The following is a 26,763-nucleotide window of genomic DNA, read 5'->3' on the forward strand; positions in this document are numbered from 1 at the left end:
AATGTAGAAGTTGGCAAAATTCCATCAGTTAGTCAAATAATATCACTGCAAAGCTCAGAAGGGCTCTGCATTGATAAAGCACATAAGCTTACATTGTGCTTCTCATCAAGTCTATACTTGCATATGGAGGTGTTTTTTTCCTAAAATTTTCTTTGTTCATGTTTGCAGTACATAATGATTTTACTCATCACGGGGAGTTGGACATGTACCTAGTGACACATTTTTTTCTTTTTTTTGTTTTGTTTTGTACCAAGGATCAACCTCACAACCATGCACTTGCAAGGCAGGCACTTAATGCTACTGAGCTAAATCCCCAGCCTCTTTTTTCTTCTTTAGCTCTTCTCTCTACTCATGGTTTCTTGGTCCGTAGGGAAGGCGCTCTGGAAACCCTCTAATATTTAACAACTGTACTATGATAACCAAGCTGGAAACCACTGAACGCAGAGAAACCAGTTCCAGAAAACAATGAAGATTCAGGTCTAGATAAGAGCCTAACTAACCTACCAGGCATTTGCAGAGTACTTGGGGGACGGAATCTTGGAGAAACATTATAACACACTAAAACAAAATACTAATTTAAGATTTTTTTCTCCAATTCCTCTTATGAACATGCAGAAAAAAATGTCTTGAAGCTAGACACTCATCTTGAGAGTTAGCTAAGTTTCCTCTTTCCTTAAACATTTCCAAAGTTCTGCAGTCTTCTCTACCCCCCCCCCTCTTCACAGTGTCCCCCAGCCCGCAGTGCTTCACTCTCTCTGTGTTTCTGGTGTGAGCATTTCTATACGTATGATTCAAGTGACACATGTAATAAAAATGATTTCAGCAATCAGCTAGATCCTTCCACAAAAGACATGAACTTGGATGGCTTGGGATCTAGCCTCAAGAAAGGGAAGCAAACTACAACATACGTCATTTTCAAAAGTTCATGTTCTTGGAATACTACTCAGTGATGACGAGAAGCAAAATACTACTACATGCAATAACTCAGATGCCTAGCCAGGCATTACACAGTGGATGAAAGGGCTACTCTCAGCTTACTAAAAGTTACATACTATATAATTCCATTTCTACCAACTTTCTTTTTTTTTTTTTTTTTTTTTTTTTAGCATCTTTTTTTTTTATTTAGGGAGAAAAGAAGAAAAAAAAACAGTGAAAGGGTACAAGTTATACAGATTTACAGAGGAAAAAAAATGAACAGTAGGAAATCACTAGTTAATGGATTACATATTGCCATCCCAGAATTAATTGTTCAAGTCACAAAATTAAAGCTTGTAGAGTGGACATTCCAACAATGATACTGCAAACAGTTCTGTTCAATGATCCAATAAAACTCTGTGATATCATTTTCTATCTTATACACTTAATTATACATGCAGTTATATAGTTTAGAGTACTTTCTTTTCCTCTCTTTTGTACAATGACTATTACACATTTTGGGTTTCATTGCTCCCACGGTTCTTATTGCTTTTTTGGAAGAGAGTAAAACCAAATGTGACATAACAGAACAGAATCGGTCAAGTCAACAGGGTGGACATAATAGATAATGTAAAAACATAATACAAGGTGATCAACAATGGTTACCATAATGCCTCCTGCTATCTCTAATAGAATTGCCTATATCATTAGTTATAATACAATTGAACAAAACAGTAAAGAACAAAACCGACAAAACCATAACATTGGAGACATTGTAGGTCTTCAAAAGTAGATAAAAGTCAACGAGAATGGGCGTTATAATGAATCTCATTATCTTCACAGCTGATGCCTAAACTTTCGAACCTGATACTATCCAGCAAAACAGAATAGGGGAACATCAAGAAAAATATATGATGGAAAGCAAATCAATGGTTAACAAATGATTAGATTTAGAGGAGGATTTAATTTATCAAGGGGTGACATGAGAGTTGTGAGGATAAAAATGTTTTATGTTTTAATAATAAATGTGACACAAATTATACAACTAAGCTGGGCAAGGTGGTACATATCTGTAATTCCAGCTTATGCAACATAGTCAGAGTTTACCCCAAAACAAAACAAAGCAAAAACAAAAATAAACAAAAACTCCAACTAGCTATGTACGTTTCCTCCCAAAAAAGGAGTGCATATAAAAGCTTGGTGAAATCTAAAGGTCTGAAGCTAAACTAATAGTACTATATCACAGTGAATTTTTTTAACTTCTTGTGAATCTAAAACTCATTCAAAAGAAAAATATGGAGAAGGGAGGGAAGGAAAGAAGTAGAGTGAACATGATTGCAAGACTGGGGAGTTTTATTTCTGGAAAAAAATGTACATTATAAGGTGGGCGTGGTAGCACACACCTGTAATCCTAGCCCTCTGGGAAGCTGAGATAGGATCATAAATTCAAACATCGTTTGCACAAGTTAGCAAGACCCTCTCAAAAATTATGTATGTCTATAAATGGTATCCTTTATTATGCAGTAACTAGGCTTCACTGAAGAAAACTCATTATAAATAGCTTTAAATTTAGTACCACATTTGCAATATATGAGAATTAAGTGTGATAAATCAAACAGATTTGTGTCTTACCTCTGCATAAGTATTTACATTGCTTTTTAAATAGCCTGTAAGCGCAGCAACTTGGCATGCAAAATATGGCAGTGCCCAGTTTTCTCTTAAGGGAATGGAGCATTCAATTCTTGTTGTATCTACCCTAAAATAAACCACAGATGAACAGCAAAAGCAAGATATTACATTTCTGTAACACTACTTTTTTCAAAGCACTTTTATACCATCTCATTGTTCTCTGTAACAGTCCTATGAGGCAGCCAAAGACTGAGCCACCACAGCAGATACAACACCACTGAGCCAACTAACAAGGTACCTCTTCCCACCGAAGCAGGTGCAGCACCCCTGGGCTCTATGTGCTTAGGAACTGTGAAGGGCACACGGCTCTGGGCAGGCACACTACTCTCCGCACAGGTAGCCAGGATTTCAGCACCGATGCCCTTCCAGGATGGCCATCCCACTCTGGGGCACAGCTGCACTGCAGAATTAGCAGCCTGTGGACTTCAAGTTCCTGTTCCCCTTTACAAAAGGAATAGAGTCCAGAGACATGACATAACCCAAGCAGGGTCATACAGATAAGTGGCAAAATGGGGTTAGATGTGCATCTTCGACATCTAATTTAATAATCTTGTCAGTTAACAGGTCATCCAGAATTAACTCTATAATAGCCTTTTATCTGTGCATTTATCTAAGGGCCTTTGAAAATAACCAAAACAACAAGTACAGAATTGTAGGATCCTCTCATTGTAAGCTACTCCTGAATTTCCCCTCAGTCAATTTTTGCTGAGCGGCTACTGTGTCCTATGCATTTTGTCGCACTGCAACAGGACCACCTTCCCAGTGATTACTACATTTGGCTCTTTTACACTCAAAGGTTATTTCACACACAAAAACGAAGGTGCTAGTGTTTTCTTAAAAATGCAAGAGAACTGTTCCTTAACTCTCCTACATAGCAGAGATGGCCAGGCTTACATGCATGTGGCTTACTGAATGGCCAAGGGAAACACACCTGCATGCTGTTACTAGAGTTAGTAAACTTTATTTCCAATCACACTGATCATGAGCCACTTGGCTATTGACAAATAATCACAATTAAAAATATTAATTCATCATAGGTTAAGAAGCTATAGTTGTAAGAACAATAAATCTGGACAAATTACAGCCAAAAAACAAAAACAAAAAACCCCATAATAGCCAGGCATGCAAGTATAGGCCTGTAATCCTGGCACTTGGAGAGGCCAAGGCAGGAGGACAGTCAAGTCTAAGCCCACCCTGGGCAACTTAGCAATTTAGCTAATCTGAACAAACAGGGAGACAGTGCACAGGCTCTGCTCTCTATTCCCAGTACTGGGGGGGTGGAGAGGGTGGTGGTAAAAAAGACTTCAAACTTTATAAAGCCTTGAAAATCAATGAATAAAACATTTCTGATAAGCAGCTAAGGAGAAATTACATTAGAAAGCACATATAAAAACTCTTCTGGTCTCAGACCTCTAAGAGCTAATAATATTCTCTAATTCCTGCCTCATTCATCCTTTCTATCTCACATCAGGCTGTTGTTTTTTCTGAGTAGCACAAAGTACTTTCTTACATCAAGTCATCTACAGTCTTTTCTAGACTTTAAATCTGACCTATTTTTGGTTGAGTACATCATTTAGTAGTTAAGCAAAAATAAAACGTTTACTTTGGAAAAAAGAGACAAGAACACAGTTAAAACAAAACAGAAACAATGGAGTCTTACTAAAATTTTGCCTATTGATATGCCACTGTTCTGTAAAACACTCAAGTGTTTGTTTCCCATGTAAATAAATACTTCACACAATCAGGCCTGGAAACATAACTCTGAGGTAAAGCACTTCACTAGCATACAACAGGCCCTGGATACCATTCCAGCATCACATAGACATTCACACACTCACACACACACACACACACACATTTTACATAAACATAATTTGCCAATGAATTTTGATTTTGCTTTTTAAATTTGTATGTATTTTGCATGTTCTTCCCTTCTTCATGCTTTTCTTTTTTTTGAAAAAGGATTAAATTCAGGGCATCATACATAATAGACAAGCACTCTACCACTGAGCTACATCCTTAGCACTTTTTGTTTTTATTTTTGAGATAAGGTCTTGAGTGAGGAGTGGTGGCACACTCCTGTCATCTCAGTACTTGGGAGGCTGAGGCAGGAGGATCGCTGTGAGTTCAAGGCCAGTCTAAACTGCATAGCGAAACCCTGTCTCAAAAAGAAAAAAAAAAAAAAAAAAAAAAGAATAGAGAAATAAGGTCTCAGCAAGTGGCCCAGGCTGGCCTTAAATTTGCAGTTCTCTTGCCCCAGCCTCTCCAGTAGCTGGGCATACAGGCATATACTGCCACACTGGTCATATGTACTTATATTTAAAAAATCATCTTGTATAATGAGTCCAGTAGTTTGGCACAGAAATATTAGAAAATAATGCCAGGAAAAATCTATTCTTTTAAAAATAGTAATCCCAGCACTTGAGAGGATGAGGCAAGATGATCCCTGAGTTTAAGGCCAGCCTCAGCTACAAAATGAGTTCAAGGCCAGCCTGAACTGCACAATGAAATGCTGTCACAAAAAGAGAAAAAAAAAAAAAAAAAAAAAAAAAAAAAAAAAAAAAAACCTTTTTAAACACATATAATCTCATCCACTCAAGAGACCACCACTGTTAAATTTTCTTCCCCATGTATCCTAAAATACAATGACAAAATTAAAACTCAGCAAGACTGGAAAGCAAAATTGTTTATCACAGAAGACAATGCACATGTCAAAAACCCCCTTAAGTATCTATTTAAAAAAAAACTACTGAGGTTATTAAATTCAGCAAAGCTGAGGGTTACAAAATTGATACACAAAACTCAGTTGTTTTATATGCTATCATAGTATCACAGATTATCATTTATAGTATCAAAAATATCAAATACCCATAAATAAATCTAAAGATAAGTGTATAAGATCTCTATGTTGAAAACTATAAAATGTTGCAAGAAAGTCAGAAATGAGGAGATAAAGCATATTTTATGTATCATGGAGTGAAAGACTCAATATTAACATGCCCATTCTCAATTTAATCTATAGATTCTATGACATCTTAATAAAAATATAAACAAATTTTCTTGCAAAAGAAACTAAGCCGATTGTAAAATTCATCTGAAAGTGAAAAAGATCTTTAGCCAAAGTAAGCTGGAAAAGGAGAACAGAGGTTTGATTTTTTAAAAAATGAACTACCTTGGGGCTGGGGATTTAGCTCAGTAGCATAAGCACCTGTCTTGCAAGCACGCAGTCATGAGTTTAATCCCAGTACTGATAAAACACAGACACACACAGACACACACACACACACACACACAAATGATCTACTTTTAAGCTTTACTAAAAAGTAATGGTTAAGTTAGGCATGGTGGCTCACGTCTGTAATCCCAGCACTCGGGAGGCTGAGACAGGAGGATCCTTGTGAGTTTGAGACCAGTCTAGCCTACAAAGTGAGCTCAAGGCCAGCCTAAACTGCACAGCGAGACCCTGTCTCAAAAAGACAAAAAAAAAAAAAAAAAAAAAGTAATGTTTACCAATACAAAAATGGCACTGGAATTAGAATATACAGATCAATAGAATGAAACAACCTAAAGACTAGAAAGAAATCCACACAAAAATAGTTTTCTTATTTTTAGTCAAAGTGCTAAATCAAGGCTGGGCTTGGTGGCACACATCTATCCCAGCTACTCAAGAGGCTGAGGCAAAAGGATCACAGAGTAAAGGCCAGCCGGGCAACAAGGGAGATTCTGTCTCAAAGTTCAAAAACCAAGAAGGCCTAAGAATGTAGCTTAGCACTCTCTGGATTCAATCCCAGGTGGGGAAGTTGGGTGTGCTAGGTCAAAACTATGGTAAAAAGAAAAACTCGAAAAATAAACGCTGGTATAGCAGGATATCTATATGAAGAATGAATGTAAACCATTATCACAAATCATACATAACACTTAATTTGAATGAATAATCATTAAGCCTAAAAGCCAAAACACAGGAAAATAATATCGTTGGAGTAAAAGATTTCTTGCACAGGACACAAAAACTTTAGTTGTGAAAGAAACAATTGTTGATTAAAAGACACCATTAAGGGCTGGAGATTTAGCTCACAGGCTTAAGTGCCTGCCTGGCAAACACAAGGCCATAAGTTTGATACTAGCTCGGAGTACTTGCAAGGTATGCACAGGTCCTGGGTTCAACCGCTCTACCGGGAAAAACAAACAGAATGTTTTACCAAGATAAGTAAATTCTCCAAGTGTAATCTTGCTTTCATTTTAATGATATTTAAACATCATCATATAACATACTCTCCAGCCACCTTTGAACTTAGTGCCGCAGGAGTTTCTGTGTTTTTGAGTTTGCCTTTGCACTAACTATCTAGCAGGGAATTCGGTACCAGTGCTCTAACTGCTTGGGCTAATCAGGAAAAAAGGACACACTGGCAAATTAAAAATAAATCATCTCCTGATCACTGTGGTAAAAACACTTTTTGTGAACTGAACAAAGCAAGATGATGGGAAATGAGGCACTCAGCACTGACAGTCACCTTCTTAAACACCTCTTGCTCTGGCACTGCATTCACACTCCCAGCAGCAACCTGACTTCATGAAAATACCACTTTTCAGTTAAAATGTATTTTAGGGGCTTGTCATTTTATTAGTGCACTGGTTTTAGTTTTTTAGTATACAAGCTCCTTTTGCTCTAGTTTGGTTTTTCTCTCCCTGCCTTTCCTTTTTTTCCCTTTCTCCTTCCATCTTTCTTTCCTTTTTTTCCTCTTTTTTCCCCCCTCTTCACGGTGCTCAGACCTGAAACCAGGGTTTTGTACATGCCAGGCAAGCATCATATCACGGATCTACATCTTAAATCAACATGCAGATTCCATGACAATGGCTGAAACTGTGTGTGTGCACACATACATGTGGTACCGTGAACCCAGGGCAAGTGCTTTAGCACTGAGTCCTAGCTCACTTTACTAGAGTATTAAATACACAGAACAAGAGTGTCAGAAACAGAGTTACAAGACATGTGTAAAGCAATTTGGCATGTCAATGTACATATTACATATAAGAATTGAAAACCAATTATGTAATACCAATACAATGACTATTTTTTCCCTTGCACTGATGTGTTATAATTTATGTAACCATTCTCCAATATTTGGTAGATCTAAGGTTTTATATCATTGCAAGTAACTATTGTATTATTATTATATTATTACAAACAATATTATAATAAATAAATTCAAGTTATGAACTCTAGCTTTTTGGATTACTTCCTTGGAATAAAATGGAATGTGTGAGGAAAACTGAAATCTAAAATTGAATAGTGTTGCTTCCTGAAATTTCTTTGAATTTTCTAGTATATCTACATCTTCTAGGTTAAAGAAACAGGATACATTTTTTATAACCTTGCATCCCCTTCTGATGTTAAACAACAAGTAACAAAAAAACACTGTTAAGAAAACTACTAATACTCATAATGTATCTGGTACCATGTGAGCATGGTTTGCACCCTCACCATATGATAGGAAACTGATTGACAGCATGGCAGTGCAGAGAGCTGGTTTGGACTTTTATGAGGTAGGGCCTATTGAGAGGACCCTGGGTCCACTGGGAAGTGCCCTCAAGAGATAGTGGGCCTGACTGGCTCCGCAACCTTGCCTGCGATGTGACCTGACTCCAGCATGGATCCCACCACTGCCATATGCCCTGGTACCCACCACACAGGCCTCACCAAAACTGAACCAGGGTCGGGACCACTCTTTCTCCAGTAATAAGCCCAGAAAGGTGTTGCGCTCTTGAATCTGCAAAACTGTAAGCCACATAAACTTCTTTTTCTTTTAAGACTGTGTAAGGTATTTTGTTGTAAAATAATGTAATTATTTCAGTATCTTTTTATGATTTTCTAAGTGATCATATATAAACTCTAAGGCTGATAAACAGCATATTCCTTCACGGCATTAAAATATATTTTATAGCCATAAAGTACACACAAACAGAATAGAAACAAAAAAGGGGAGGAGAGAAGAGGACATAAAAAGGACTAAGAGTCTCAGTGTACCAACTCCCCACAGTGAGGGTCATCACTACATACCACAAACACTTACTAATAAAGATGTTTAAATGTACAAACAGGAAGAAAAGTTTTTAAAAACCTACTTGTTGAGATGTTTCAATTGTGAAATATACAAGTTACTTTTTTATTGATACCAGCAATCAAACTGCAGGCCCTGCACTAGCCAGGTAGGCGCTGTGCTGCTGAGCTATATCCCCAGCCCAAGGTCACTTTTTTACTTTACTCCTATTCCAGCTCTACAGGATAAACCAGTAACATTAAACAACACAACCAGACTTCTATTTGTTTTATTCCTCATAATTTTCACTAAGACCTCTAAAATATTCTATTTAACAGAGAAGTTTTTGGGCTTTTGCTGTATTGTTGTTGTTTGAGACAGGTCTTGCTTTGTAGTTCAGGTTGGCCCTGAACTTACTTTGAAACCCAGGGCGAACTCGTAACAATCCTCCTGCCTCAGCCTCCCCAGAAATGGGATTACAGGTATGCACCGGCACCTTGGCCTAGGCCTGTATTTTAACTTTTTTTTTTTTTGTCTTTTTTATTGGTACCAGGGATTGAACTTACGACTGTCTGCTTTCAAGGCAGGTGCTTATGCCAGTGAGCTAAATCCCCAGCTCCATAGGGGCTGATCTTGTTTTGTCCTAAACATCATTTTCTTCTAAGAAACAAGAGTTTCTAGACTTAGTCTGTGAGTACTGTCATAAATTCCTGTGGTATTATTTTAAAAAATTACAGTAGAACTTTACAAAGTAAATAATTTCTAATAGGCACTTTCTGACATAACAAGAAATCATCTTATCCTCCTAGTACCCATTCTTTACTAAAAACCAATGCTCCCAAGAGAAATGGCCAATTCCAAAGCTTTCAGAAGAAATGTACATAATGTGTTCACTTTGATGAGCCAATAGACAAGAACACTTTAAAAGACTGATGAAATTCCATCAAGAGAAAGCACAAGACAGCCTGCCAAAACTCTGTAATCACTGATATTGTGTCAACCTGAGAAGTTTTAAAAGTTTAACCAAGTGACTCAGCAGGATGCCCAGGTCCTCACTTTGTTAATATCCTCATCCTCTGCAAGAGAAGGGAAGGGAGATAGCCTGAGTGCTGTACCTACCCTGGTAGTGGGCCTAGCCTGCTTACAGTACAAGGGAGGAAAAGCAGCTTGTTCTTCCTCACTTTTTGCTCTTGCTACATTTGTTGTCTTCTGCCACCCTGAAGTGTTGCCCCTGTGCCACACCTTGATTACGGGACTGAAACCTTCACAAACCATGAGCTAAATAAACCTTTCCTTCCTTAATTTTGGGTGTCAGGTGTTTTGTCCCAGTCACGAGAGAAAAGTAACCAAGACAGACTGTTACTAACCAAACTTGTGACAAACCCGACCAGCAAAAAGAACTTTAATGCTAATGAATGGAGCCCCACTAAATCAATGAAAATTCCTAAGTACAGAAAGATGCTTAGAAAAATAAAAGAGATGGGGATTTAGCTCAGTGGCATAAGCACCTGCCTTGCAAGCAGGTGAGTTCAATCCCCCGTACCGATGAAAAGAAAAGAGGAAGCAAGAAACAAAGATTTTTGTAATTAACTCAAACAACTATTAAAATAATATCAGGGCTGGAGATACAGTTCAGTGGCATAAGCTCCTGCCTGGCAAATGCAAGGTTCTGAGTTCAATTTCCAATACAAAAAGAAAAAATGTCTTATTTACAATTGATAAAGTGAAGTTAAGCATTTGTCCTGACATCATGACAGTTAATTAAAATGTTAACAAAGATGCTACACATGGTGGCACATGTTGTAATCCCAGCACTTGAGAAGCTGGGGCAGGAGTTTGAGGCCAGCCCAGGCTACGTACTGAATTCAAGGCCAGCCTGAGCTACATAGTGAGGCACTACCTCAAAAAAACCAACAATAAACAAAAACAATCTACTTTTGAAGAATAAAGAATACAGCTTAATAAGAACAGAAAAAATTATAAACCCTAATGAAATTACTACTATGCAAAGATTATCAACTGGTGTTACAATCTTTAGGTAGGTATTCATGGTAAAATCAACATTCACTTGGTGCCAAAAAACACCACATGGATTATTTTCTAGTCATAGAAAGAAAGAAACTTAATTATTCAATGGAGAGATCAGATAGTCCTCTTTAAAACAAGTAGTAAGTCTCAGGTTCACAAGGGGTACATCAATGAAACAGCATACCACTTTTAACATTGTGGAACATGGAAAACACAATCACCTATAATACACACACACACACACACACACACACACATATATATATACATATATATATATATATATATATATATATTTTTTTTTTTTTTTTTTTAAATCGGTACCGAGGATCGAACTCATGAGCACGCGTTTGCAAGGCAGGTGCTTATGCCGCTGAGCTAAATCTCCAGCCCCTGTCCCACAATATAGTCTAACCTGAATTATTTATCTTAAAATTTCCAGATTGCAGAAACATGGAATATAATGGTAAAGGCTAAATGACACAAAAAAGATACAAGAAAAGAAATCCAAAAAGTAAGACTTTCCATAGAACAGCTAACTTAAAAATAGGGACTACAGAACATTTAACAGGAATTAAGGGACATATCAACCAGATGCAGTATGTAGTCCTGGATTCATTCCCAGTTTTGATAAACCAAGTATCTAGAGTATTTCAGGTTCATCAGGGAAAATGTAATAATAACATATGCAAGCATATGTAAGACAAGTGGACTGAGGTGTACCTCAGTGGAAGAGTACACAACTACTATATTGAAGTTCTGGGATCAATCTGGGTTCTAGCACTAAAAAAAAATTAGAAAGATAAAAATTCATTGAAATGAAAAAGTAGAAACTCTTGTATAAGGAGTCAGCACATGTGGGGCAAGCTGGTGCATTCTTACAATCTCAGCTACTCAGGAAGCTGAGGTGGTACTCTCCAGAGTTTGAGGTTAGCTTGAGGAACTTAGCTTGAGATACTGCTTCAAAATAAAAATTAGGGTTAGGAATGTAGCTCAGTAACAGAGTGCTTGCCTACTAAGAGTTCAATCCCCAACACTATTTAAAAAAAAAAAAAAAAAAAGAAACCAGTACTGCTTTATAAATTAATGTGGAGTCCTTATCCATGGTGGATAGTTTTTTCGTTGTTATTTGGTTGGTTGGGTTCTTTTTAGTACTGGGATCAGACTCACAACATCATGCTTACCAGGCAGGCACTTGAGCTGCTGAACTAAACCCTGGCCCGGTGGTTAATTTAATACTGATATATATCTGATGCTTTCTGCTTTTTAAGAAACTATATCATCCATCTTAAATAAAAGGGAAAAAGGTATATTTGGGTGTTCCATTAAACTATATTTGTAAAAGAAATACAAAACTGGTATATTACCTTGCAACTGTTGCATGACAAAAGGTCAAAACTATAGTGGCATAAAAGAATACAAACCTATTATCTCATAAAGGCCAGTGGAGGTGCACTAAGCTAAAACTGAGACTCTAGCCAGGGCTGCAGTTCTTATTCAGATCTGGTACATGCTAGGCCAGGGCTGGGGTACTCTTGTAAATTTACTAGTTATTGGCAGTATTCATTTCTTCCTCACTTCAAGCCAGCAGTGGAACGTGAATGTTTCTCATGCTTTGATCTCTCTGATCTCTTTGTGTTATGGTTAGTATCTGGATGTCCCCCCAAAGCTTCATGTGATCACAGGAATGAGCTTCTACAGTTTGTGACTGATTCATGATCCAACGCTATGATTATGGAGAGAACTACCACACTTTAGGGTAGGCAGCCTACATACAATGTAAGAGACAGAAAGAGTCTTCTGTCATTCCTTCCTTTTAGCTCTGGTTGCTTTTGCTGTCTTCTGCCTCCATGAACTGTTGCCCCTATATGTGCCACTCTGCCTTGCGGCCAACAGATTATGGACTGAAACCTCCATGGACTATGAGCTAAGTAAAACTTTCCCTCTTTAATTTTGGGTATTTTGTTTCAGCAACAAGAAAAAAGTAACCAAGACATCCTGTACACCATCTAAAAAAAGCACTCTACTTTTAAGGCCTCATGTAATTAGATCAGACCCCCAGGATATCTTTCTGTCTTAAGGTAAACTGTGTCACACTATATAATACAACAGAATCACAAGTATGGTATCTCAGCAAAGTCACAGGCTTGGGGATTAAGTTAGGAGAATTTGGGGGATGAGAGTATTTTCAGAATTGACTACTGCAGGCAAAAAAATTTAACTATCAATTAAGATACTTTACCTGTTAATAATGAACCATGCAACAGTAAGCATTCCTGCTAGCCATGTTCCACTCATAAGCCAACTTGTAACAAATAAAGCAGTAACATATATTCCTTGCAATCCAAAAACAATGCCAATATAGAAATACATAGGCTCAATAATCTCCTAAATGGGCTGGTCCGATGGCAGTGGGTTATCAGAACTTATTAACATTAGCGTTACTAAAGTTGTTATACCATCCCCCCACTGCTAAATTTGACTGGCTTTAAAAATAAATAAATAAATAAATAAATAAATAAATAATCTCCTAAATGGAAAAAAGAAAGGGGGTGATAAGAGGATGACATTAAACAATTTGAGAATTTGTAAGTCTGTGAGAAAATAGATATTAAAGTACAAAGAAAAATACATACATTGCTACCAGTTGCTTGATATAACATGCTGGCAATAAGTTCTGGATAAAGTGACATTTGCTGCACTGCATTTATAGTCTTCAGAGATACAGTTTTGTTATTGTGGGTGAGCTCATAGACACCTAAAGACAGATTTTTCTCCAGATTATTTATTCTGTTTTTACAATAATTAAATAAGCATGCTATTCGTTAGTCATCCAATGTGCCATCAAGGAAGATCTCAAAAGACAATACTCCACGCCTCATTTTTCCAATTTTTTCTCAAGTATGTATCAAGTATGATACAGAGAAGCACCTATTCTCTGAAAAAAATAACTGCATTCTAAGGTTCCAATATTGAAGAACAATATTTTAGTCTGGAAAAATACTGTTATGACAAATACAACTATGATTATCATACCTCGCTCAAATGAAGGTGCCTTTAACATATCCTTATAATACGAGTAATAAACAGCACTGTCACCCTGAAATGTGATTTCTCGTTCAAGTTCCTAAAATAAAATGAAATAAGTGTTTAAATACCAAAATTTTAATTTCAGCTGTAATCTTCATTTTCCCTCCTCACCTTCCAAATTAACATATTTACCCTCTTAAAAACATGTTTGAATTTTCATTAATCTGTAGTAGCCATACTAATGAGAAAGTTAAACTTTTTAACAAGCTTTTTAGCAAGTAATCATTTTGATTGTAAATAAATTGTAATTCATAAATAATGTTTTCTACATGAGGAAAATTTAAAAGGAAAAGCAAAAGAATGTCCTAAAAAATAGCAAAAATAGTAAGGCAAGTAATAACAAATGACAGTTGAAGTGTCATAAGTCCATAATAAAAAAAGATAAATTTAAGAAGAAAGTATTTTCTATTACCAGTCTATGTTCCTATGTGTCCTAAACACCAAGTCCTCAATTCATAATTTAAGAGCAGCAAATACTGTACTTGATTAGTATTTTTCAAATCAACTTCCAGAAATATAACCAAAACTTCCTAAAATTAAGACTATTGGGAACCAAGAATGTAATGTAGTCGTTAAAAACATTAAGGCTGGGTGTGGTGGCACACACCTATAATCTCAGCACTTGGGAAGGTGAGGCAGGAGGATCCTGTGAGTTCAAGAACTCACAGCCTGGGCTACAAAGTGAGTTCAAGGCCAGCCTGAACTGCATAGTGAAACCTCATCTCAAAAAGACAAAAAAAAAAAAAGGATGCCTTATACTTTTGATGCTGAATCAAGCTTTCATGAATCGATAATCTTTTAAAAACTTGAACAATTTTTTATGCATAACACAGATTGAACATCCTTAATCCAAAAATCTGAAATCCACGTTCCAAAATCCAAAACTTCTTATGAGTCAACATGATGCCACAAGCGGACAATTCCACACCTGACCTCATGTGTCAGATTGTAGTCAAAATGCAGGCACAAGAAAAACACTGTATAAAATTATCTACAGGCTATGTGAATAAAGTATGTATGAAGTTTAAACAAATTTCACATTTAGATTTGTGTCCTACCTCCAAAATATCAAGAAGTATATGTAAATATCTAAAAACACAAAAAAATCTTTAAAATATAAAATACTTCTAGGCCACACATTTCAAAGAAGGGATACTCAATCTGTATTGACCACTTAATAAAAAAACAAAAGCTATTAAGGCCAAAGTCTGGACTTCCTAAGATGTTAATGGGCTCCACTGAGAGTTCTATAGTTAAGTTTTGAGAAAGGCTGAATTAAACAAAATTAAATGAGTTCTTTTATTGCAGAGCTTTTCAAGAGTTTTAGTCCATATTTTATATATGTATATATATATATATATATATATATACATATATATAATTTTATTTTATTTTATTTTATTTTTTTTTTGGTCTTTTTCCTTTTTATCGGTACCAGGGATCAAACTCATGACTGCCTGCTTGCAAGGCAGGCGCTTATGCCGCTGAGCTAAATCCCCAGTCCCAGTCCATATTATATTAATGCACTGCAAATCTCTAAGAGGAAATCTTTCCCCAAGTCTACTGAGCTGATAACTCCTTTTTTCTCACTGAGAGTTTGCTATGGTCTAGATGTTTGTGTCCCTCAAAATTCATATGCTGAAATCTAATCCCTAATGGAATGATATTTGGAAGTGGGGAATTTGGGAGTTAATGAGTCATAAAGGAAAAGCCCTTGCTATCAGGATTAGTGCCCTAAAAGAGAGGCCCTAGAAAGATCAAAGGTCCCCAAAAGATCCCTTGCCCCCTCTGCAGGGAAGACATAGCAAGATGACTCACTATGAACCAACAAATGGGTCTTCACCAGAACTCAATATGGACTAAGAGCTTATTAGCTACATAAATTACTTTAAAATGACTTTTAAATGGAAACAGAATTGTTTCTTTCCAGGATTTTAAAAATTAAACTCTCAATCAATGCTTCTTAAATTTGCTGTGCATATGATATACCTAGAGATGATAAAAATATGCATTCTGGCTGCGTATGATGATGTACACCTGTAATCCCAGTACAAAGGCTGAGGTAGAAGGATCGTGAGTTCAAAATCAGTCTGGGCTACCTAGTGAGTTCAAGGGCAGCCTGCATTCCATAGCAAGACCCTGACTCAAAAAAAAAAAAAAAAAAAAAAAAAAGTGGATTCCAATCCTAAGTGAGATAAAGCTGTATCTGAGAATCTGTAATTGTGAACACGCTCCCAGGCAGTATGCTCTTGGCCCATGCATGACACAAGGTGCTTGATGAATGCCATTCTTTTAGTTTTTCTCAGTTCACTCACTTGCCCCCAACCTAAAAATCTGAAAGGGAAGGATATATTTTGAAATACATACAACTTCCATTCTCACAAGTTGAGGTTAAAAAAAAAAAAGAAAGAAAAGAAATACATACAACTTGTATTGAGACCATCCATCCCTTTACCTATCTAACATCTTATCTGTCTGTCCGTCTGTCTTTGTTTTTAGTACTGGGGACCAAATCCAGAATTTCACTTATGTTGGGCAAGCACCGTCACTGAGACACAGCCCACCCTCTCCGTAACACACTTAAGGAAAAGCCTATGCTACGATAACATTTAAACTAACATACGTATACCAGTAGTTATTCAATTAAGTCTTTGGGTGGTGGTAGATAAATTAACAGCTAAAAACGTTTAGTCACCTTCACTATTTGCTCAGTATTAGAAACAATGACAACCCCATCTGAGCTCAATACTTTAACAAATCTGTAAGTGACCTTTAAAAACAAAGTGACTAAAGAGTCAATGGAATACACATAATTTAAAACCAAACATTAAACAATAATATAAGACCTGGGTGAGGTGGGGCGTGACTGTAATCCCAGCACTTGGGAGGCTGAGGCAGTACTGCTTTGAGTTTGAGGCCAGTCTGAATAATACAATGAGTTCAAAACTAGTCTGGACCACATAGCAGACTTTGTCTCCAAACAAAAAACAAACCACCCACAGGTGTGGTGGTGCATGCCTGTAATCCCTTGGGAGGCTGAGGCAGGAGGATCATTGTGAGTTTGAGATCAGCTTGGGGTACAAAGTGAGCTCAAGACCAGCCCAAACTGCACAGTGAGACCCAATCTCAAAAAGACATTAAAAAAAAATCAGTAAATGAAGCAACATCTTAATGAATACTATGTTTTGCCTATCAATCTTTTTCAATTCCCCAGATTCCAGCCATGCAATGTTAACACTAAAATATTTTAATGCCTAAATGTTCACAGACTGTTTCTGAAGTATGAGTTACAAGTACTATAAGGCTGACTAAACTCTAACATTTCATTGTTACCAAAAGTCTCTGTAATATTCAGCTTGACCTGATTGCAGTGATCCTGAGACAACCACCATAATTGCTCCCTAAAGTTTCCCAGCACACATTTAGTATGCGTAGTTTCCCAGATAAAATCAGATGATACAATTAGAATGGTACATGAAGCTTTACAACCTGGGCCTAGTACCAGGAATGTGCCTAACGCCCTCGAAACTAGCTTGAGATAAATCAGGTACACTCTGGCTTGGATAAAGTCACATGTATCTTAACCACTATATAAGCCCTTTCTTGCCCTTCTGATCCAAATTACAAAAATCTACCTATCTTGCAGCCACCCAAGACATGTCTGTCCGCCTCTTTCTTCAGTCTCACATCACCTATAGCCAGTTCTTTACCACTAGGGCCAGGGTTTTCCAGAACAGCCTCTGAAATATTAATCGTATAGGGAGCATGCTCCTAATATTCTGTGAAGCATCACGTTGCATATCTTAGCTTTTTTTTTTTTTTTTTTTTGTCTTTTTCCCTTTTTATTGGTACCGGGGATCGAACTCATGACTGCCTGCTTGCAAGGCAGGCGCTTATGCCACTGAGCTAAATCCTCAGCCCCCACGTTGCACATCTCAATGTCAACACTGTGACTGTCTTCTCAAAAGAGCTTCCGTAGCATTTTGTTTCTAATAGCCATAAATAAGAAAGTACTTGTCATATGTATATTTTTCTCTAGAAAACACACTGGTCAAATTAATATTAGGTACTAAATCACCTTTCATATGCTCAAAATTCTTTGTGCTTACCTGCCTGTTGGAAAACCAGAACTTCCGTTCATGGTATGCAGATGGGTAGAAAGCATGCATCATACCACTAGTAACCGCAGCAAGACAGCCAATGAAAATCTTTGCAAAGCGCTGAAAAAATACATCTGAAAAGTATATTAAAAGTAATCAAAAAAAGTAATCAAAAGATAGTATATACCCTAGATGTGATGTGATGAAAATGGCATTCTAGCTCAATAGTTTCGTCCCTAAAACTTTAAGTCTAATCGTGAAAAAAACATCAGATAAATCCCAACAGAGAGATGGCCAGCAACCTACCTGACCAATACTCCTCATAACTGTCAAAGTCATCAAAATAAGTCTGAGAAACTGTCAGAACTAAAGGAGTCTAAGAAAACATGACAACTAGCCGAGCTTGGTGACACATGCCTGTAATCCTAACACTCGGGAGGCTGAGGCAGGAGGATCATTTTTTGCAAATTTGAGGCCAGCTTGGGCTACACAGTGAGTTCAAGGCCAGCCTGAACTGCATAGAGACCCTGTCTCAAAAGACAAACAAACAAACAAAAACATGACAACTAAATGCAATGTTTTTTCTATGCGATGCACAAAAAGGACATTAGATGAAAACTAAGGAAATCTGAATAAAGTATGGATCTTTGTTTTTATCTTATTTTTGCTTGTTTTTTGTTTTAAAAAATAAAAACAAAAACAAAATTAGTTCATTAATTGTAACCAGTTCATTAACTGTAACCAATGTACCATACCAGTGTAAAATGTCAATAAAGGGCACTCTATGAAGGGGAGTGTGTAATATGGGAAGTCTGTACTGTCTGTTCAATTCTATATAATTCAAAATGATTCTAAAAGTCTATCATCTGCAAGAGAAAAAAGCTGTAAACATCTGTTTCACAGCAAGGTAAATATTCTGAACACTACAGAATTGTACTTAAAAATGGTTAAGATGGAAAAAAAATTAGTTATCTATTAATTTTAGAAACTAGTCAAATATAACGTCCAATAGCTAAAGTATGCTGGCCATAGTAGCACACACCTGTAATCACAGCATTCTGGGAGGCTGAGGCAGGAATGCTACAAATTCAAGTCCAGCCTGAACAACTTAGCCTATTTAGTGAAACCCTGTCTGAAATTTTTTGTTTTGTTTTTTAAGACAGGGTCTAATTATGTAGTTCAAGATGAACTCACTATGTAGCCCCACTACTGCCTTAAATCTGTGGTGATCTTCTGGTCTCAGCCTCTCGAGTACTAGAATTACAGGCATATTCCACCATAGCCAGCCTATTTTAAATTTTTAAAAAAGGGCTGAGGATATAGCCCCGGGTTAAACTGAAAAAAACAGACAGGAAGGAAGGAAGAAAGGAAGACAAGGGAAGGAGAGAGGGAGAGAGAGGAAAGGCAAAGAAAGGGGTAAATAAATAAATAAATGTGGTAAATATCAGAACAGTGATGGTCTTTGAGTGTAGGGAAAATCTTCCAGGAAAGAATATAATAAAATTGCCTTGCATAATGAAAATATTCCATAGATTGTTTTGGATATACATATACATATACATACACGTGTGTGTGTGTGTGTGTGTGTGTGTGTGTGTGTGTGTGTATTTTATTTTTGTACAGGGATTGAACTCACAACCTTGCACTTGCCAGGCAGGTGCTTATGCCACGGAGTTAAATCCCTGTTGTGGCTATATTTAATGTCAAAATTCATTTATTCAAACACCTAAGATTCTGTATGTTTAATTATATGTTACTTTTACCTCAATTTTAAAAATTAGGAACTGTTTCTATAATGAATGTTATCACTATATATTTATATAATATACCAATAAAATAAAAATTAAAAAATTAGGGACTTCAGGTATAATGGTATAGCTCAGTGGTAAAGAACATGTACTTTGAATGCATAAGGCCATAGGTTCCATTCTTAACATGAAAAACAAAAACCATTAGCTTTAGCATAAAAATTTTTTGTTAGCTTTTTACCTTAATCCTAGTCAGCTCTAGTCCAACAATTATACCTACAAATTTTTTCTAGATGTTCTTAAGAGCTTAATTACATATAGTATGAGCTTATCAAAGTTTTGTAAGACACCAGTCTTATTTCTTTTACCTAAATTCTATGTCCATTTAAAAGGATTTCGACGGGGGGCTGGGGATTTAGCTCAGCAGCATAAGCACCTGCCTTGCAAGCAGGCAGTCATGAGTTTGATCCCTGGTACCGATAAAAAGGAAAAAGACAAAAAAAAAATTTAAAAGGATTTCGACAGGGCATGGTGGCACATGCCTGTAGTGTGAGCACTTGAGAGGCTGAGGCAGGGGGGACTGCTGTGAGTTTGAGGCCAGTCTGCCTTCCTATAATCAGAGAACACATCCGCATCCCACCGTCTGGACTGACTTCGACTTGCTTGGGCTGATAGGATGGGGAGGACAAGCACAGTGAGCCAGTTCTGCAGAAATCTGAAGGGCACTGCAGGGGTCTACCTACACCCTGCTCCTTCCCTCTGCTCCAAACAAAGGCTGTTCACTCATAACACATGAAGCTGCATCAGCTACCTGTGGCCACAACACGTGTTATACATCAGAAATGTCTGCTGTGAGGCAATGAGGTTTAGTGATTGCACTCATGGATGCAAAACTGAGTAAAACTGAAAATATGTTCATATATTTTAAAGTATTTAAAAACTTTGTTTTCTTTTTGGAGACAATGACGTATTCTGTAGTTCAAACTGGCCTTGAGCTCCCAGAGTTGCTCAGGCTGGTCTTAAACTCACAGCAACTTTTCTGCCTCAACCTCCCCAGCACTGGGAGTTAAAGGCATGGGCTACCACACCAATACAAAATATATTTTGTAGCACAAAAATTTTGCAGTAATAGCAAAACCTCAAATCTCACTTACATTTTGGAGTTCTTTCAGGAATTTGAGTGTCACTGATTTTCTCTTCTTTGGCAGATTCCTTGTTTTCTGAAGACTTTGGCTTTTTTCTTTGGCATAATTCTACAGTTGAGCCTTAAAATATTTAAGACATTATTGCAACAGTGTGTCAATAATCAGTATCCCAAGTTTGTTAACTTTTATTATACTAAATCAGAAATCACACTGAGACAAATTATTACCAAAGGAAACTTTCCTCATAATTATATTAGCACCTCCTGCACATTTTATTTTGTTTTGTTTTTTCTTTGAAATTTTTATTAGTACATGCTTGCAGTACATGATGATTACATTAATTTGGGGGAGCTGATGCATATATATAACATGTCCTAATTCTTTTTATATCCCCTCCCTCTCCTTTCCACTTCGGGTGACTTTTTCTTGCCTATTGTACTGTCTAGATCCTCAAATTTTGTGCTGAATGTAAGCTTTCAATCTCACTCAGGAGTCTGCATATATGGTTTTATTATACTGAGGTGGTTTCCTTCTATTTTGTGTTATCATGTGCTGTGCATTATTACAATTGTTCAATTTTGCTAAATTCTTTTTCTTGTACATTGTTTTTAGTACAAATAAGGTATAGGCTTATTGAGAGTTTATCTACTGATAAACCAACAAACTTTTCTTCTGAGATGCTTTTTGCTTTGTTTTGTTTTGTTTTTGAGAGAGAGTTTCCTTTTATAGTTCAGACTTGCCTAGAACTCTCAGGAATTCTCCTGCCTCTGCCTCCCAAGTGCTAAGATTACAGAAACAGGTTTATTCCAAGATAAGTAAATGTATTCCAAAATGACTAGAGGACAAGATATTACTTAGTTCATTATCAAATGCATCAATCATATATTAATAATTTTTTAAAACTCAAAATATAATTGATAATTTGTATTGACTGTGCATTTTTCAAAAGTAATTCTGAAATAATTTCAGTACTCAGGAGGCTGAGGTAGGAAGATCACTTTGAGTTTGAGGCCAGCCTGCAGTATATAGTGAGATCCTGTCTCAAGACAAAACAAAATCCTGAAAGTTCTGTGATTTCACATGCTGTAATATCACTAGCACTGCACAACCTTACAGACATTGATGTTAAAAAATAAGCTGAACTTATAAAGAGCCCCTAAAATGTATCAGAAATTCTCAGGAATTTTTCCTAATATTAAACTGTCTTCTTTTTCTATCTCCAATAAAAAAAAATACACTGCAGAAGTTACTTCCAAAGTACTAACGTGAATTCCAAATTAACCAGGAATTTACTACAGATAATGTAACAACTCTCCCCAACCAACTTCATTATCTTGTGTGGTAGGTGACTACAGTTTAAGGTCAGACTGTCCCAGTCAAGCTTATAACAGGGTCCAAGAACTGATCTCCTGTAGGAGTAAAAGACAAGTTTTTCTAATCTCTTAATGATGACTCAGCAATAAAATGAGTAAATAATGAACAAAATAGGAGAAACGAATCAGCTACTGCTGATGTTGATCAGATGGATGGTTTTCTAGCTTTACTATAAAAAATGAAAATAAATGTATTTTAAAATTTGATGACAAATTTCATATGTTCACTAAAATACCTTTAAATACTATCATGGTAAAAATAAAACTGTACATTTAGCATATTATATCCACTTGTATACTACCCTTTATTTTGCAGTCAGGTTAAGTAGCAAAGTCAGTAAAATGACATTATTATTTGAAAAGCCATTCCTTGGATTTTTTTACATGCCAATCTGAGTAAATTAGTAGATAACACTATATTCCTTCCTTGATGCTCTTTTAACTTTCCCTTGCTGAGGTAAGCCAAAAGGCAGAAGCAGTCAACAAAAATGTTTATATAAAGTCAAAGAAAATCTTCAAAAGCAAATTATTATTTTAAAAGAATAAATGGGAAAAAATATAACCACAAGTTTACTTAACAGGTACTCCTGCATGATTAAACACTAACTGCATTGGACTTAATCTAACTGGATTTTTTTTTTTAATCTTTTTATCGGTACCAGGGATCGAACTCATGACCACCTGCTTGCAAGGCAAGTGCTTATGCCACTGAGCTAAATCTCCAGCCCCTAACTGGATACTTTCAAAAGTCAGCTTAATAAAGCTGACATAATTACTTAACCTATATACAGGGCTGATAGGCTAGCCAGCCAGCTAGGTATTTTTCATTAAACGGAGTCTAAATATATACATTAAGACAAAGATAAACCGAGAAGGGGGTATTCACATAATTGTGTTCGGTGGGCAGGTGGAGGGTAATCACTGGCAGAGTACACACCTAGCATGCATATAGCCCTGAGGAGTTCAATCCCTAGTACTCCTCCCAAAAGCATTCTTACAGAAACCTATCATTTTCCTTTCTTAAAATGTTCTTTATTGAATAAGGCAATTAGTACAAATAAATGTTCTCTTTGTGCCCATAAATGGATTTGATTTATAAAAGTACAATCTACACAAAAAATTGCACATTCCTAATTTATGAAGTATATGAATAATGTTATCTCTCAGGAATCTGTATTATCAAAGATCATACAAATAATCTATAACAGATCTATAAGACATTTTCTTGATTCTAAAATGTTATACTTTTTTTGTGTGTGTCTTTTTGAGACAGGGTCTCCCTATGCCATTCAGGCTAGCATTAAGCTTACTTTGTAGTCCAAGCTAATCTCGAACTTGCAATGAATGATTCTACTAACTCAGCCACCCCAGTGCTGGGATTACAGGAGTTTACCACCATGCTTGGCAATGTCATACATCTTAAAGTACTATTTAATAACAATTTTACAAGAGGGGAAAAAAAAAACTATTGCATGCTGGATGCATGCACTGATTTTAATACGCCAATGTTAGTGGCATTAGATTGTGGAAGCAAAAAGTACAATCTGGGATAATATTTACTTTAGCCAAACTCCTCAGGTTTGTCCCAAAACTAACTCTCTTCCTGTCACCAAGAAACAAAACTGAATGGATGCAAATTTCAACTCATTTCCTTTTACTGCATTTCTAACTTCAAAATTGAAAAAGGAAGCCTCTAGTTGCTGATACAGCTCAGTGGTAGAGCACTTAGGCACTGGCTTTGATATCCCAGCACTGACAAGATAAATAAAATAAAATAAAATAACCACACATAGCTAGATGTGGAAAATAATAAGGCCAAAGCAATAGGCCAATTGATTACTCTGACGGTAAAGATCTGGAATGAAACTCAAATTTGCTTTTCATTAGCTTAGTTTGTAATACTATAAAAAAAATCAAACTAAATGAAAAGGATTGCATTGCCACATTGATAATTTGCTATTTCAGTCTCTAGTCCAGTGTTCTTCACTTGAAATTGAGCTACAAACAGGCTTGCAAATGTCCATCCAGACTATACTTACAATTTCCAAATGGAATGGTAACACTGTTTTACTCAAAGTTACCATTTTTTTCTTTGTTCTTACTTCTTTCAGGAAGTACATCTTATATACACTCTGATCTTCTATTATCAAGTAAGAATTTTTTTGGAAGATTCCCAAAGCATATTCACTTAAGTTGGACAATGAGGAGGACAATACAAATGAAAAACTAAAAGGGCTACAGATAACACTTGAATACAAGTAAAGGATATAGACCAGTTTAATTTTAACACAGTGAATACAAGATAATGTGTTTTTCAAAAAAAAGACTAGCCGAATGTGGTGTCGCATTCCTGTAACCCCAGCACTCAGGAGTCTCAGGCAAGTTCCAGACCAGCCTAGGCTACAAAGTGAGCATAAACTGCATAGGGAGACCCTATCTCAAAAAAGACAAAGGAAAAAAAAAAAAAAAGACTTCCAAATACATGGAAAGTACTCAGAACAATTTCTGACACAGAGACGTGTTTACTATAAATATTGACACGAGCATTATTATAATGAGATTTTAATTATTCATTCTTGACTATTATATTCCAGTGCCCAACAGCAGGGATCCAAATATTCATGGAGTTAAATATCTGATCAATGAAACTGCATTTTAACAAGACTGCAACCTATTAATTTTTCTACATAAGTTATTTAACTTTTTGGATTACCTGTAATTCTACAACCAAAAGTAATTTATCATTTTATATCCGAGGAAATTTTACAAAATGATACAGTTCAGCCAGGCATGGTGGCAAATGCCTGTAACCCCAGCACTTGGGAGGCTGAAACAGGTAGATCTTAAGTGTGAGGCCAACTTGGAGTACATAATTCAAAGTTGAAAGATAGTCTGAACTAATCCTGTCTAAAAAAAAAGATATACTCCACTGCTTACACACACCTATTTAATCAGACATAGCTGTAATTTAAATGACTTCTCTGTGTGATGCACAATATCAGATACTTTTAGTATTGCACAATTTTTGTGTTTTAAATTAAGCATGAATGTACTCATGGAAACATACAGATTGGTTTGTCAACCTACTCCCATAGATTTTGTGTGTGTGTGTGTCTTTTTGAGACAGAGTCTCGCTATGCAGTTCATGGCTGGCCTTGGGCTCACTTTGTAGCCTAGGCTGGTCTTGACCTACTCCCAGAGAGTTGCAATAGTTTGTTTTGTTTTGGTACCATAAATCGGCACTGCGGCACCGAACTAAATCGCCGACCCCAGATTTGCAGACCCCAGATTTGCAAACCGTATCTAGTTAACAAGCAAAATATATATTAAAAACTCAAATAATATACTGCAACTGCTGATAAAACCAAGGAAACAAACAGAATTACATTCTTCCTTGTCAACCACACATAACTGGTTTTGAAGCTGTTTTTAGTAACATGTCTCAAAATTTTTACTACATTTAAAACTGAAAACTCGGGGCTGGGGATTTAGCTCAGCGGCATAAGCGCCTGCCTTGCCAAGCAGGCAGTCGTGAGTTCCATCCCTGGTACCGGTAAGAAGGAAAAAGACAAAAAAAAAAAAAAAAAAAAAAAAAAATTTAAAACTGAAAACTGGAGGGAAAGGAGCTATGTACAAGAGGGACAGGGAAGAAAGTCACCGAAGAGTAAAACTGTTTTCATCTTTGTTTAAAAAAATCATTTTGAGGGGCTGGGGACTTAGTGGCATAAGCACATGCCTTGCAAGCAGGCAGTCGTGAGTTCCATCCCTGGTACCGATAAAAATGAGAAAAACAACCAAAAAAAAATCATTTTGCGTGAAACCCTTCCAACTCCCTTCTTGCACGTTTGGTTCAAAAAGACTTAAACCTGAACTAAGTCAATTCACCACCACATTCACAACTCCTCTCAAAGCAAAAAGTCTTATTTTCCATCAGAATGCAAAAATCTACCTGCTCAGTCAAGTGACACGGTATCTATCTGTTCCCGGAACTGGCAGAGGTACAGAACTGTATGATGAAGTTACTGGGCCACGAATATTTCCTCAGACTGCTAGCTGCCAAGTTTCTTCCAGCCGCCCATTCACCGCCCATACCCACACCTCCTGCGTAAGTACTGCAGGAGGAACTCTTGGCTCCGGCCTTGAGGAAGCAGGGGAGGTGTGTTCGCTCTCCCCCTCCAAGCCCTCCGCCCTCCCCACGCCCCCAAACGCCGCCGGCGCTTCAGCCCTTGGCTCTCACGCCCACACCTCAAGCGAACCCGCCTTCTTCGCTTTCTGCGTTCCCCATCCCCCTCACCATGTTCACCCCAAATCCCAGCCTCTGTTTAACCGGATGGCTGCGATCCCGCTCACCCCGTGGGTGCCTGTCAGCACCCACAAACCTTTCAAGAGCGCACTCAGAACGAAGGGGCGTTTGGTGAAATGACTATCACGTTCCTGACGCACTCGGTGGGTACCCCAACATCCATCTCCACCCCTGTGTCCCCTACTCCACGCTCCAACTGCGAGGAGCCCTCAGCCCGGACATTCCCCTCCCCTCCGCATCTTTCTGCAGCGCCCCCAACTTCAAGCCGCAGCTCGGCTTCTACTCCGGCAAACTTCGGGCCGTTCCTCAGCCAGCCCCGACCCCGGCCCCGGGC

The 26,763-nt window shown here is 37.1% G+C and overlaps 1 protein-coding gene across 1 annotated transcript in view; it reads right to left on the bottom strand.

Annotated features, from left to right (window-relative positions):
- Positions 1 to 26,225, bottom strand: part of LOC100730863 (endogenous retrovirus group K member 5 Gag polyprotein-like) — a 73,466-nt gene extending 47,241 nt beyond the window's left edge. Inside the window, exons 1-7 of the transcript XR_010050743.1 lie at positions 26,076 to 26,225; positions 20,763 to 20,873; positions 17,870 to 17,994; positions 13,707 to 13,797; positions 13,307 to 13,428; positions 12,913 to 13,058; positions 2,548 to 2,671 (exon numbers count right to left, since the gene is read on the bottom strand). The gene's annotated coding sequence lies outside the window, so the exon portion shown is untranslated. The remainder of the gene's footprint in view (positions 1 to 2,547; positions 2,672 to 12,912; positions 13,059 to 13,306; positions 13,429 to 13,706; positions 13,798 to 17,869; positions 17,995 to 20,762; positions 20,874 to 26,075) is intronic.
- Between the last annotated feature and the right edge of the window lie 538 nt (positions 26,226 to 26,763).

The sequence above is a fragment of the Cavia porcellus genome, unplaced genomic scaffold, assembly GCF_034190915.1.
Source record: "Cavia porcellus strain 051 isolate PalLab524CR breed Dunkin Hartley unplaced genomic scaffold, mCavPor4.1 scaffold_12, whole genome shotgun sequence".
In the NCBI taxonomy this organism is placed as follows: Eukaryota; Metazoa; Chordata; class Mammalia; order Rodentia; family Caviidae; genus Cavia; species Cavia porcellus.